This window comes from Heteronotia binoei, chromosome 4 (assembly GCF_032191835.1).
Source record: "Heteronotia binoei isolate CCM8104 ecotype False Entrance Well chromosome 4, APGP_CSIRO_Hbin_v1, whole genome shotgun sequence".
Taxonomy (NCBI): Eukaryota; Metazoa; Chordata; class Lepidosauria; order Squamata; family Gekkonidae; genus Heteronotia; species Heteronotia binoei.
Window position 1 is genome coordinate 158,088,798 of NC_083226.1, and position 12,446 is coordinate 158,101,243.

Here is a 12,446-nt window from a genome sequence, read left to right on the forward strand (position 1 = left end):
GAATTCAGTGATTTTCGAGTAGTTTCTACAGCTCTTCCAAAATGACTGCAGTCTTGCTGGGTAAGGGAGAGAACAGAAGCTTGGAGAGGGATTGTTGCTATGGAGTTGAATCGCTTCTTGCTTTTTTGGCCCCTGCCCTACAGCAAAGATGCCATGACCTTTGTTGCCTGCCAGAATATCTGCCATGCACTAATGTGAGGAGGCTGGCCCTTTACATCAGGATCTCAAAAACATGCTTTAAAATCTGCTTCCCCCCCCTCCTCTTTGTTATTTTGTCACACATAGCCTGATGAAGTGTTCTGGGGAACTTGCAAGCTAGCACATCGTAATGTTGATCCTAATAAAAGGTATGATACGGATCATATTTCTCACTTTGCGCTTTCTTCTCTTCAGCCTCTAGGTGGAGCCCTGTTTTCAGTAAACCCATTCTCTGTTCAGGAAAAAGTTCTGCAAAATTATTTGCCAATACTATTTAGAGAAAAGTGGTAAAACTTTAGGGGGGAAAGGGTACCTGCCACATCCTATTAAAGTCAATTCCATTATGCCAATATTTCCCTTCATAAGTCACAGGAAGAGCCCGGCTCAGTGGTAAAGCACTAGCTTGGCACACAGAAGGTCCCAGGTTCAATTCCTGGTATCTCCAGTTAAAAGGACCAGCCAATAGGTGATGGGAAAGACCTCTGCCAGTCTGAGTAGACAGCCCTGACTTTGATGGACCAGGGGCCTCACTCACTAGAAGGCAGCTTCATGTGAACAGCGAAACAGCTACAAAATGATACAGGGGGAAAATGTTAAATAAAGAGTCAGTTTGGTGTAATGGGGTTATCTTATCTGCGAGAACTGGGTTTGATTGCCCACTCCTCCATCTGCACCTGCTGATGTGACCTTGAGTCGGTCACAAGTTCTCACAGAGCCGTTCGTCTCAAGAGCAGCTTTTGTCAGAGCTCTCTCCACCCCACCTACCTCCCAGGGTATCTCCTGTGGGGAGGGAGGGGAAAGGAGATTGTAAACCGCTCTGAGACTCCTTCAGGCACTGAAGGGCAGGGTATAAATCCAATCTCTTCCTCCTCGTTTTCTTCTTCATAACAACAACATGTCTGAATTCCACTCACAGCCCTTTAGAACAGCAGCATCTGCTATAATTTCATTCTCCTCCTTTACAGCAGTTGGAACTAGAGAAAGCTGCTGGGCTAATTTATTCATTTATTATTCATTTATTAGATAATGTATATGCTACTTCTCCAGAGACCAGCTTGTAACATTTGACTTCCAACATTTGACTTAAATTACTTTGGGACTAATTTTATTTTGGCATTATTTATAACGTCAGTTTATACCAATAGTTCTGTCCCTGTTATTGACAGAATACATAAGCAAGTACACACAATGGTTATTGTGATTATGACAATTATGATCATGGGACAGCCAGGGCTTTTTTGTAGCAGGAACTCCTTTGCATATTAGGCCACACATCCCTGATGTGGCCAATCCTCCTGGAGTTTACAGCAGACCCTGTCCTAACAGCCCTGTGTTAATGTGTAGTAGTCAAAATAAGAGAGTTTTCTGATACCTGGATTTTTTCCGGCATAAGCTTCTGTGAACTTCTTCTGATGACGACTGAATGACAAAGTTGCTAGTCTTTAGGGCACCGTGTAGGGTTGCCATCTCTGGGTTGGGAAATACCTGGGTATTTTGGGGGTGGAGCCAAAGGAGGGCAGGGTTGGGGGAAGGGGGGAGACTTTAAGGGGTACAAAGCCATACAGTCCACCTTCCAAAGCAGCACCATTTTCTGTAAGTGAACTGATCTCTGTTGCCTGGAGATCAGTTGTAATCCCAGGAGATCTTCAGCCACCAGCTGAAAGCTGGCAGCCCCAGCACCATGAGATTTAATTCAACTTGAAAGTGTGTGAGATGAATGAAGGAGAGAAAGCAGGGCTCCATGTGATACTTCCTTTGAAGTGCTGTTATTTGGTCAAAGGCAACTTGGTACTACAATGGGTCAGCCCTGTCTACTATGACTGGCGGGGATTCCCCAGGGTCTCAGGTAGAGGTCTTTCGCATTAACCAATGTCAGCTGGAGATGCCGGAGACGGAACGTGGGACCTTTTGCATGCAAAGCAGATGCTCTACCACTAAGCCACAGATTCTCTGTTAAAAGACCTTGAAGGGGGAAGAAGAGAAAGGCCTTAACTTTGGATTGAGACACTGTTACATTGCTAAATTCTTTGGCCCTAACCTGAATGGCCCAGGATCTCATCAGATCTCAGACGCTAAGCAGGGATGGCCTTGGTTTGTGCTTAGATGGGAGTCCATACAGGAGAAGGAGGTGGGATTTATACTCTGGCCTTCACTCGTAGTATCGGAGAGGCTTACAATCTCCTTCCCTTGCTCTCCCCACAACAGACATGCTGTGAGGTAGGTGGAGCTGAGAGAACTGCTCTTGAGAGAATAGTACTGAGAGAACTCTGGCTGACCCAAGGTCATCCAGCTGGCTGTATGTGGAGCAGTAGGGAATCAAACTCCAGAGTAGAGTCCACTGCTCTTAACCACTGCACTAAACTGGAAATCCACGGTTGCGATGCAGAGGCAGGCAATGGCAACTCACCTCTGAACATCTCTTGCCCTGAAAACCCTACAAGCTCACTTTAAATTGGCCGCCATTTGACACCACTTTCCACCATCAATATAGTTCTTTCCTCCCTTTCAGGACTTGCACACTCCTCCAGTCAACCAGCATTTGTCTCCACCAAAAACCACCTCCACAGGTTCTGCTGTGTTGACTGGGGGACCTGTTTCTGAAGCTCTGAAGGGTGGGCTGGATCTGGTTTCTGTCTGTTCTCCAATGTAATGGTCCTTACCCTTCTGACCTTTCTTTGTAATTTTCCTTCTTCCCCCTTCTGATGATTGTTGTTTTGGGTATAAATCTCTCTACCAGCTGAGTGTAACGTTTGACATCTCAGGTCACAATAAACTCTTTAGTTACCTGTAAGTGGCCTTAGGAAGGAAGGAAGGAAGGAAGGAAGGAAGGAAGGAAGGAAGGAAGGAAGGAAGGAAGGAAGGAAGGAAGGAAGGAAGGAAGGAAGGAAGGAAGGAAGGAAGGAAGGAAGGATCTTTCAAATGCCAAAAGACTCTCTGTCGTAGTGGCTGCAGCAGACCAGCATTCAGTCTTTCACTGGCAATCTTTTTATCCCTGCCTCTCCAAAATCTTCCTCAAGGCATCCAATGAAACAAGAGTCTTACAGTGGAATAAATGGTGCTAGATTCCATGATCTGCACAGCTCTCTCTCCTTGTGGGATATTTCACAGATCCATAAGAAGAGCTCCTACAACTTGCTCACTCGTTTCCCTGATTCTTTTTCTTTTTTCAGTACCTACAGAGGGGAATGCAAAATGCACTTGGATTGCACACCAAGGATCCATGAGAAAAGAGCAGGACTCCAGGCTGCTGTTTGCAGTGCTTTCAGACTAAATCCATATGGATTCTGGAAGGGGGGGGGGTACATAGAAAATCCATTGTTGCATCACTGTCTCCTAATATGGAGGATTAGGCTCTTAGGTTAACTGAAAGCAAGCTGTTTTTAGTGTTCTAATGAATGGGCAAGCACAAATTCCCACAAATTGCAGTAAAACCCTATCTCTAAGTGAGGGTTTTAGATGCTAAATCTTAAATGAAACGCAAATCTTTCAACACTTTACACTATAAAAGAAATTACTTCAGCCACAGCTCACTGCTTATGCTAGAACAAATTTTGTTGATCTTTGTTGATCACTGGACTTGAGTTGAGTTTTGCTCCCAGTTTTGCTCTAACTGCTCTTCGTTTGTGTCTTTTTGAAATTAATGGGACTAAAGGTTTTCCTCTTAATGCATGCTGTTGAAAATATACTCCGTTGGCCCTGACCTGGATAGCTCAGGCAAGCCCAATCTTGTAAGATCTCAGAAGCTAAGCAAGGTAGGCCCTGGCTAGTAATTGGATCGGAGGCCTCCAAGGAATACCAGGGCCGGGACACAGAGGCAAGAAACAGAGCCCCTTCTCTAAACATCCAAGCCCCAGTAGGGATCGCTAGAAGTCAACCATGACCTCCAGCCACACATGTGCGCGCACACACAAAACACTTACCAAAAAGAAAGAAAATATAGTCCGTCAAAACCAGTATGACTTATTCCATTTACAGTGGATATCCATCTCAAATATCTCACCCTTCAATCTTGCTCAAGGCATCTAATGGATGTAGCAGAATATCTGGGAACTGTTTCCCATAGATCAGGGTACCCAATGCGGTATCTGCTAACACCTTTTCTGCTGCCTGCCTAGGTAGGGGTTTTGCCCAGCAAAACTTCTGATTGGCTGAGCAGATTTTTTTTTTAAATGTTGCTTTGGCAGCAGCTGCTGCAGCTCAAGGATCTTCACTGTGGGACTGAAGGTAAACTGCGTAAGCCATTTTGTGGCATCATTTTGTGGCTGTGCCCACCATGCTGTTAGAATTCCAGTAGGGTTGCCAAGTCCTGCCTTGGCTGTGGAGAGGGAGTCCTCTCATTGTTGCACGATGTGCCCATCATGATGACACCACCCGGAAGTGACATCATCGTGGCAGGCACATTGCACTGGGGACACTCTAGGATTCCAATTAAAACCTCTATGATACCATAGAGTTTTTACCCCAAATGTTAGAGCATCCCTTACACAATGGCATCACTTCTGGGTGACATCATCATGCCGGGCACAGTGCGTGACAACTGGAGCTCTTTGGGTGTGGAGATCTTCCCCCACAGCAGCCCACTCCATGCCAGCAGGTTGGGAGCCCCCAAACTGGGGGGAAACCCGCCGTCAGCAGGATCTTGGCAGCCCTAAATTCCAGTGATGCCCTCAGCCTCATAAAGGCTGAGAACCCCTGCCACAGATGGAAATAAGTAGTAGACCAGTCTCCAAATATAATCTGACCCTGTAGTGTTTCCAAGATAAGAGATGTTCAGAGGTGACGTGTCATCGCCTACCTCTGTGCAGTGACCCTGGACTTCCCTGGCAGTCTCCCATCCAAGTAGCAACCAGGGCCGACCCTGCTTAGCACTTCTGGAATCTAACAAGATCAGGCTAGCCTGGGCCACCCATGCCAAGGTGTTTTCCAAGTAATATATATTAAGATGAAGAAGATATTGGATTTATATCCCGCCCTCCACTCCGAAGAGTCTCAGAGCGGCTCACAATCTCCTTTACCTTCCTCCCCCACAACAGACACCCTGTGAGGTGGATGGGGCTGAGAGGGCTCTCACAGCAGCTGCCCTTTCAAGGACAACTTGCGTTTCTGTATTATTGTGCACCTCATATTGCTCACACCTGATAATTTGCAATTGATAACATATTTCATAGAAAATGACTCACATCAGGTTAACTTTTTGTGTAAATTCCCAGATCATTTTTTATCGTTCTAAATATTAAAAAACTGAAACTTCATTCCTCAGCTGTTCTTTCCCACTTTTTATGTCATATCTTATTTCCATGATACAAATATTTATGATCTGTTACTCAGATGGGATTTCATTATGTTCTATATACACAAAGTAATAACATCTTCAGAATTTGATTTATAACTACATTAAAATTATATTTTCCCTTGGCTTGAATTCTGATTCTCGGCCTAATGTATTGATTTCAGTGGGAGCATAGGCCTAACTATACATTAGGGCTGTTCCGGCTTGTAATATCAGCTCTTTCTTAATTCAGACAACCTGGAGAATCAAATGGCAATGAAAGCCTTAAGGTGAGGGCTGTACCACCTTAGGCTAAAGGTAGTAGGTTCTATATTCTTTACAGAAAACCTTCAGACTAGTACAACAGGGACAAAGGATCTACCTCTCTCTTAGATGATCACCCTCTCTTAGTCTGCAGTGATTTTTTTTTTTTAACATGGAGGAATTTTCCAAAATGTGATCCTCTGCTGGCAGTATGATATTGCCCATGGATATCACCTGTCACCTTATTTCTCCAAAACAAAGTTTCAGTCCAGTGGCACCTTTAAAACCAACGAAGTTAAATTCTGGGTATAAGCTTTCATGTGCATGCACACTTCTGTGTGCATGGACACAAAGCTTATACCCAGAATTAATCTTAGTTGGACCTAAAGGTGCCAATAAACTCAAACTTTGTTCTATTGCTTTAGATCAACACAGCTACCCATCTGAATCTACCTTATTTTCCAATATGTATGAATAGGGCCTAAGTTAGCTGCACTCTTTAAAACTGCGGTGAAAGAGAGACACCGAGGGGTTGAATTCTAGCAAGAGCTCCTTTGCATATTAGGCCATGCATCCCTATGTAGCCAATCCCCCAAGAGCTTACAAAAAAGAGCCTTTAAGCTCTTGGAGGAGTGGCTACATCAGGGGTGTGTGGCTTAATATGAAAAGGAGCTCCTGCTAAAATTCCACCCCTGGAGACACCCATTGCTTCTGCACTTCCAGGATCTTCTGAAGCTGTCGTATTGAAGCCCCAAAGAACAAGTAGATAAAAAGCCGTTGAAGTCAGACAATGGTAATGAAGGCTTTTAAAAGACAGGCATGAAGAAGAATAGGTTTTTATACCCCACTTTTTTCTACTTTTAAGGGTTTCAAAGCAGCTTAGAATTGCATTCCCTTTCCCCTCTCTCCCACAACAGGCAACTTGTGAGGTAGATGGGGCTGAGAGAGTTCTGAGGGAACTGTGACTGGCCCAAGGTCACCCAGCAAGCTTCATGTGGAGGAATAGGGAATCAGACCCAGTTTTCCAGATTAGAGTCTGCCATTCTTAACCATTACATCATGCTGGTTTCATCAACATGTTGAAGCCCTAGTGCTGTTGGGATCTGGATGAGGGCTAATCAACTGCAGTTTAATCTAGATGTTCTGACAGTGACTTCTGAACTCTGATTTAACAGTAATATCTTGGTGTCTGGCCCCCAGTTCGGACCCAGACTCCACTGCAAACCCGCCTTCCCGCAGGATTGACTATCAGGAGCCTACTCGGCCCAAACCACAAAGGTGGGAAAGGAGGCAGCCACCAATTTCCCTGTGGGCTGGGTATACCCTACTCCAGATCACCTGGCATGCCCTTTGCCTGACCCCAAGAGTCTAGCCAGTCCTCCACCTGCATCATGGCAGAAGGACAACCACCTGGTGGGAGTGGGGAAGGGAGCAGGGGATTGAAATTGGGGGGGAGGGAGCCTGAGCCGGGGAGGAAAAAACCACAAGAGAAGAAGATGCAACCTGACTGAGGAGGGAGACGGCATGAAGGTTCAGGGACAGAGCATAAAACCTAGCTGTCTCACTTCCTAAGGATGTCTTCGTTTGTGGAGCATTAGGAGGAGGAAGTCTGGTGCGGTGAACCATCTCCCCTATTGCAGTCTCAGATTTTGGCAGCCTACTCCCAGTGGACGCCCTTAGCGTCCTGGAGCCTGAAACGCTGGTGGTCACCCTCAAGCCCCTAGTCCGGACACTTGGCCTGATGTGAGTGACCACAACATGCTCTATATGCAGGCCCGTAGCTACATTAGGGGCACGGCGGGGGGGGCACAGCTCCTCTGTTTAAAACCCCCTTCCCTCTATAGGGTCCCTCCATTGGAGCTGCCCTCTAGGAACCTGACGCACTTTCTTTCCGAGCAGGGTCTGCTGAGCAGAGGTGGTGAAGCCAAGTTAAAAGGGGGGACAGCGAGAGAGTGAGCAAGAAAGAGAGAGAGAGCAACAGCATGGGGGGGGGGGGGAAGCGAGAGAAAGACGGACAGCGAGAGAGAGAGAAAGCGACAACACCTGGGGACTGCGACGCCACAGACATCTTGGGGCCCACATAAACAGGGGCTCTGTGCTACCACAGGCCCTTTCCCAAACTGCCCTTTGCTTCTGAGGTGGCGGCAGCAAAGATCTGGAAAAGCAAGCGAGCTGAAGGAGGAAGTGGTTGCCTGTTGGGCCAAACAACTTGCATCCTAAAAGGGGGGGGGGGAGAGTTGTGTCCTTCCTGAAGCCCTAGGAACAAATGAAAGTCTGCTCAGGACGGCATGACTGGCGGCTGTCACTCAGCACTAGTGGCTTAGTTAAAACGACAGCGACTTTGCCGAGGACTGAAACACACCGCGATAACTTGCTCCTCCCTGCTATAATACCACGTTCCAACCCGACCTTCTTAGAGGGCTGAGAGCGGTAACAAACGTTACTGCCTGAGCAGAGGGGGAGACCGAGAGGGTCGTTAAGAGCCTAAACCCCACCCATCAATGGTCCATCCCACTTCTGTAAGTGGCTGACTGTTCCGCGGACTGCCAAGCGATTCATGGGGGAAAGCATCATTTTTCAGTACAAGGATTTTAGCTGCCTGCCATAGCAGTCTGAAAATTAGTCACTTGTGATCCTTCAATGTAACTGGTTTTGTAGGAGCGCTGCAAATGTGCATACAAGGTTCTTCCCTGTTAGCTCCCCCCCCCACCCCGTGGTTGGACTCTGGCCTGCTGCAGGCTGCTCAGGCAGGCATGGGCTTTCTTTTGAGTAGTAGGGGGAAGTGATCCTCGCCTGGGGGCAGGTGGAGGTTGAAAGCAGAACCAGGAAGAAGCAGCCAAGCCCTGCAGCCCCCCCACCATTTTTTTTTTCACCTGGGCCCCTCCACGCAAAATTTTCTGGCTATGGGCCTGTCTATATGGGTCGGCCTTAAAAGATGTCTCAAAGACTTCAGCTAGTGTCCTGAGCTGGAGCTCCCCTCTTGAAAGGGGGACGTTATGGGGAGCACGAGGCTCCCATTCTAGTTCAACTGTCCTGGCTGCTGGTTAACCCTGGCTCCAAGTCAAGTAGCTGGTGCTGACCTTGAACATCTGACATGATCCAGGGCTCCTTTACAGATTTCCCTCTCCATTCCTTGAAGTCGGTTGAGCAGCCGGTCTCCCTGCTCATGGAAGCAAGACCACTGATCTGGACTTTCTCCATGGGTGTCAGGAGGCCACAATACGGACAGTGTTCCACGCAAGGCTTATCTGACCCCTAGTTATTTCAAAAGTTGGCAAACCAGCAGTTTTAACAACTGCACATTTAAATTCATTAGTATTTCTGTACTCATTGTGCTTCTTTTTTTAGTGTGTGTGTGTGGGGGGGCAGTATTTTTAAGTCTGTGAGAGTGCATGCACGCGTGCACCTGGAAGTCATGGTGACCTCTGGTGACTGACCCCTACTGGGGTTCTGGAGGATATTCAAGGAGGTGGCTGAATAAAGCCTGCCCTTGCCCTCCTGACTGCTGGTATTCCAAGGAGGTCTCCCATGGAGTACTTGTCAGAGTTAACCCCACTTAGCTTCTTAACCAGATGTCTGAAGCAGTTGTTCATTGACTGATAGTTCTAATGGTATCGCTATGATTGTTGGATATTGGTGGCTGTAAATCTATTAAAGAGACCACCGGTCCTTGGTATATTGTACATCTTCTTAGCGATTCTGTTAGTGATAATTTATTCTCAAAGAAGAAATCCTATTGCTATATTTTGACATCAATGGGTATTGTGATTGTTAAGCATTCTTCATATGCATCAGACTGTAGTTCATGTGGCATAGTGTATCTATTTGAAACTTGCATGTTTGGAAGCATATTGTATAGCAATTTCTATTTCCATATGTTCACATTTCAGAGTTGATATCTATCACAGTGTATATTTGCCATTATATAGCAGTGGTTTTCTTGCGGTGTACGTTGCCTCTCTTTAAGGGCATGATTTTTCAGCAGAGAATGCGGCCTACCGCTGTTTAAATCAATGAGGATAAGTGTATGTAAATCTAGATAACAGTTCAATGATTTATTTGTTCTACAGAAAAAGCCACTTTGGAAAGGAGGCAATTTCTGCTTAGCTGTTTCCTTCTGTAACACTTCTCCGCTCTAAATCCCACCCCCAGCTCCAAGCATGTCAACAAATCATGTTCTTTGTCACGCAAAAAGTCACAGCTGAACATGTGGACTGGCTTAAGGTGCTGTGAGAAGTAAGAAAGATCTGCCTCTCTGGTGTCAGATCAGAGACGGATCGTATTGCACTTTCAGGCCATAAGCTGATAATGATTACTGTGTGATTGATGGAATGTGCATACCTGTGCTTAGAACACACCCTGGACTGCACCCAAAAATGCAGAGTTCCACTGCAAAATTATGACATCCTGAGCTAACACACACAAACTTAGAAGGTAACACATCTAAGGGAGCATCTTTCAACATTCAAAACCTTGCACTTAGTAATGGCAGCCACATGGGGCTCTTCATTCTCTGCCAGATCATTAACGCAAACCGTTCATTTTCATCATGCTGTATAATCTTTGCTCATGCAGGTTTGCCTTGCCTGAGTGGCCCAACCAAGAGATGAAAAATTGGCCTTTCATAATTGGCTGCTCACTCACCATACCCCAGATTATCCCTTCTAGCATGGTCTTGCTGGAACAGTTGTAGAATTAAAGAGCAATAAAAATCTAAGGCCCATTCAGCTGATCAACTTGGTATGCTAAGCATGTGGGTATAGACCAGGGGTGGCCAAACTTGCTTAACATAAGAGCCACGTAGAATAAACGTCAGATGTTTGAGAGCCACAAGTCAGGAAAGAAGGAAAGCAAAGAGATGGGGGGCAGGAAAGAAAGCAACTTTAACTTCAAATGCATTCTCCGAGCTGCTGACTGGCTTGGCTTGAATAAATGATTTAGAGAAAGAAAGCCGTGGGGGCTTCAAGAGCCACACATCATGTGTGAAAGAGCCACATGTGGCTCCCGAGCCACAGTTTGGTCACCCCTGGTATAGACCTATAGGGAATTCAGCACATAGTATACCTTGAAGCCAAGTCTTCCTAAGCCCGCAGGCACCTTTGAAAGTCTGACGCAGCATGGTGGGCACAGTCATAAAATGGTTGCTGCAGGAGGTGGAGCTAGCTGCAAAATGGCTGCTACAGCTTCATCTTCAATCACACAGTGAAGACCCTTGTGCCGTAGTAGCAGCTGATGCCAAACCAACATTTTTAAAAATCAGCACAGCCAATCAAATCTCCAATGGCCAATCAAAAATCTTAATAAGCAAAAGTCTCACTGGGCCATGCCCACTGTTTCGAAACACCTGGCAGGCACCAGAAAAGGGACCTCTGCCTTGGAGTAGGCACCATCCTTAACTTCTGAATATTTTTACCAATGCTCTCACAGAAGGAGATAGAACTGCTACAGCAGAGAGCTGTAGCAACTTCCTTTCCTGTTACTTTTCTTGCCAGCAGATGCTTTCCACTCCTCCTTTTAAAAGCAAGAGGAAAGGAGAGATTTACACTGGGATTCTTCAGATATGGCAAGAGAATTCTGCAAAAGTCTGTGAGATGTTGGTGGGATGAACACACAAGGTTTTCATTACAACACCCAAGCGACTGCACCAGTTTAATTTGTAAATGGTCCTGCTGTCCTGGTTGTTCAGGCTTGTAAGGAAATGGCAAAGTATTTCCTGACTTGCTGTCTTAATTTTTGAAGCATAACTTTTTAAAACGGAACATGAGACAGCCGCACATGTTCTTATTTACAAGCTGGCTAATAAATTTACTCTGAAGTAGTTCTCCTGCTTCCCAAAAGGGTTCCTGTAGTATTTAATTTTACAAGCCAGTTTGGAGATCTCGTACAAACTTGGGAAGGCGGTTTTGTCAACTGATGTCAACAATAAAACTCCTATTGTCGTTACAGTGATCACAATAGAAATAACCCGGTGGTTTGAAAACTGCGTCTTGAGAGTTGCTTAGAGAAATTGTGGTTAAAAAAAAAATACTCAAAAACGGATGTTTTTCCGTAATGGAAAATATCGATATAAAAATAAAACACGCGCACAAAATCCCCAAATTTTTGTGCTGCTTTTCATTAGATGGTTACTCAAAATAAATACTGAGAATGTCAAAAAATAACCAAATATGTCACCTTTCATGCATCGAATGTGGTAAACATGTTTACTATGTCAAATGTGGAGCCAAAAAAAATCACACCTCATCCATGCCCCCCACCCAAACTATCATGCACATGATCAGGGCCGGCCCTAGACTGTCTGGCACCCTGGGCTAGGCTAACTTCTGGCGCCCCCCCCCCCTGCACTGATAACGTCACTGAGTCACATGGGGGCACCCAATTCGGTGCCCCCAGAAGGCCAACACCCTAGGCCAGGGAGGTCGAACTCATTTGTTATGAGGGCCGGATCTGACATAAGTGAGACCTTGTCGGGCCAGGCCATGTCAGGCTGGGCGGAGCCATGTCAGGCTGGGTCATGTGTGTACCTATTTAAGATTAGGTAGCAGAGATATAAATTTTATAAAGAACAAAGACAAACACAAATATATTTTTTAAAAAAAAAAACACCTTAAAACATGCTTAAAATGTTAGCACTCATTGGTCCTAAAGATACTTTCTTTGTATTTCTCCCATGGGAACCAGGGAACTGGGCAAAGAAAACTCTGGCTCTTTCCTT